Source organism: Meleagris gallopavo, chromosome 11 (genome assembly GCF_000146605.3).
Source record: "Meleagris gallopavo isolate NT-WF06-2002-E0010 breed Aviagen turkey brand Nicholas breeding stock chromosome 11, Turkey_5.1, whole genome shotgun sequence".
In the NCBI taxonomy this organism is placed as follows: Eukaryota; Metazoa; Chordata; class Aves; order Galliformes; family Phasianidae; genus Meleagris; species Meleagris gallopavo.
The window spans coordinates 15,247,438-15,250,030 of record NC_015021.2 but is presented as its reverse complement, the minus strand read 5'-3'; positions in this window follow the sequence as shown (position 1 = coordinate 15,250,030).

Here is a 2,593-nt window from a genome sequence, read left to right as displayed (position 1 = left end):
GGCCACACGGAGGCCTGGCCTCCCCCAGCCTCCTGTTTTATGCAGAAGGAGCGGGTGCCGCTCCTGCCACACGCTGTGATTGCTGCCAAAAGACTCACTCACCTTCCTCTGACTTCACTGCAGCCCGCTTCCTCCGTGCTGAGGGCGAGACTCCCAGCGTGCGTGAGTGTGCGTGAGTGTGTGCGTGCGTGCGTGAGTGCTGGCCGGCAGGACTGTGCGAGGCAATGGGCAGAATAAAGGCAATAAGAATTTTATCAGCGTTTCCTTTGCTCGATCGCTCTCGCTGCACCGGCGCGGGGGCTGCTGCCTCCATCACTGCCCGTGGCTGCAGGTTCCCATGACCCTGTGTGCCCATAACCCCTGCTGTAACACCGATGCTCTCACGGGGTCCCCATGGATGCCTATGGGCACTGATGTGTGCCAGCAGGGAGCAGCAGATGGGTGCCAGCCCTGTGCTTTTCCGTGGGGCGCTCAGGGTTGGAGGGGACGAGTCTCAAGGCACAGCCAGCCCCAGAACTCAATCTGGAGCTGCCGATAGTGCTTTTTCCCATTCCCTTCTTGTGCTGTACTCGACCTGCGGGACTGCAGCCCCATGAGTGCAAACTGAGCGAGGCCAGCCCCTATCCACAGCACATGGGGAGCACAGCACACCGCAGGGCTCAGCCGCAGCCTGCTTTTCCCACAATGCATAGGAGTGTTGCAACTGCCTCCGTGAGTCACAGATGCCAAACGGGAGCTGCTGAGCCGGGTGCAAACTCACCCACTGCTGCAAGGTGCATGGCAAGGGAAGGATCCGGGGCTGCTGACATGTGGTCCCCGTGCCCTCGGCCCCTCAAGCATCCTTCCCCGGGGCTCTGATCCCGCTCCGTGTGCCAGACCCCGCTTTCTCCACCAGCAGTGCAGTGGGCTGAGGAGGTGCCTCCCATGGGGTGCCCCCCTCCCTGCCAGGCGCCGCACAGCAGGTGCTGTTTTTCCCCTTTCCTCAACGCTCACCTGCCCTTGGGTTTCTCATTAACCCCGTCCTCCTCCGCAGGGAACAGCAAACAGCAGGAGGGCAGCACGGCACTGCGCAGCGCAGCAACGGCTGAAGGGCTCTGCACCACCTGCCCCCGCCCCTGGAGCTCCATGTGCCCGCTCCATCCCTGCAGTGGGGATCCCAAAGCCCTGCTCCCCATAGCAGCCCCTGCTGCTTGCTCCTCGCTTGGCTTTGCTGCTTTGGGGGGGTTCAGCTCATGGGGATTGCTCCTGAGATGTTGCATCCCATGCTGTGTCTGCCACTTCCCTTCATACAAATGTGTAGATAGAGAAAGAAAGGTGCGTTTAACAGGAAAAGAAAGCAAAGGTGACCACCGGCAGCAGTGCGGATCAATGCGAGCGTGCGTTTGTACAAATATTTTTTAAGAAAAGGTAAAAAAAAACTTTTTTTTTCAATTAAATTATTTAAGGAATTTTATGGAGCTCTGTGATGCCCGCGTGGTTTTTGTGGGTTCAGGGTGGTGGGTTGTGAGTCTGTGACCATCCCGTGGGGATGCTCAGCAGTGCCACTATGGGCGCACTATGGGGGAGGGGGGCAGTGATGGGGATGGGGTGTTCCTGGAGGGATATATCGGGGGTGAGCCCTGCTCGTGCCCTCCCCACACTCAGCTCTTCCCTCTCCCAGCCCTTCCAAAGAGCCTTTTGTGCTGCTGGGGTCTTTCCCCCCCCCTCCCCTCCCTCCTTTTAATTCCTAACCAGGAGATTAAGGGAAGACAAAGGCTCCGATTGTTCCCCACTCTGGGGAGATCTGGAAAGTTCCAAGAGTGGTCTCTTTCAAGATGCACTGGTGGAAGGGGGGACGCACGGCCCAGGTGGAGGGGTTTGGCTGGGGGGGAACGCTGGGGTGGCACCAGGGTTGGGTCCCACTGAATCAAACCAATGCCACTGCGGATGGGATGCAGGCTGCCCCATGAGCGGGACCATTCCCCTGGCCATGGGGAACAGCTATGGGGGCACCCAGCCAGAGTGGGAGCACCAAGCCTCTCCCTGCAAGGAGGGGGAGGAGGAGGAGGAGATGGAAGAGGAGAAGGAGGAGGAGGAGGAGGAAGGTTGCGGACGGCTTGGCCGGCTCGCCCGGCTGCTTGGCGTTGTCGCTGCTAACTCTTGGCTGACACCTCAGTGACTTGGCAGGGAGATGCTCCAGCAGCCCCGTCAGCTGCCTGGGGCCGGAGCAGCTGGAAGGGATCACGGCTCAGCATCGCTCAGCCCATGGCAGCCAACAGCCAACAGGATGGGGCCATGGGTGCCCATGCGCCCTGACTGTCCCCATCACACCTCAGCCCCACTGCTGCCCTATGGAAACCCACATCCATGTGATGGGACAGGATGGGATGGAATATGGCAGGACGCCATCCAGGCGGGTCATTGCCCCGTGGACAGAGCCAGGGCAGCATCGCAGCCCGCCTAGGGGGGGCAAAGCACAAAGGGACGGAACCCGGCCGCTTTCCCATGCTCACAGGGAGCAGCAAGACACCCACGAGCGCCCCGGCTCTGCTCCTTCTGTTTCCCGTTAAGATTATTTATTGGTAATTTTTAAGACCACTTACAGGCTCTGTTC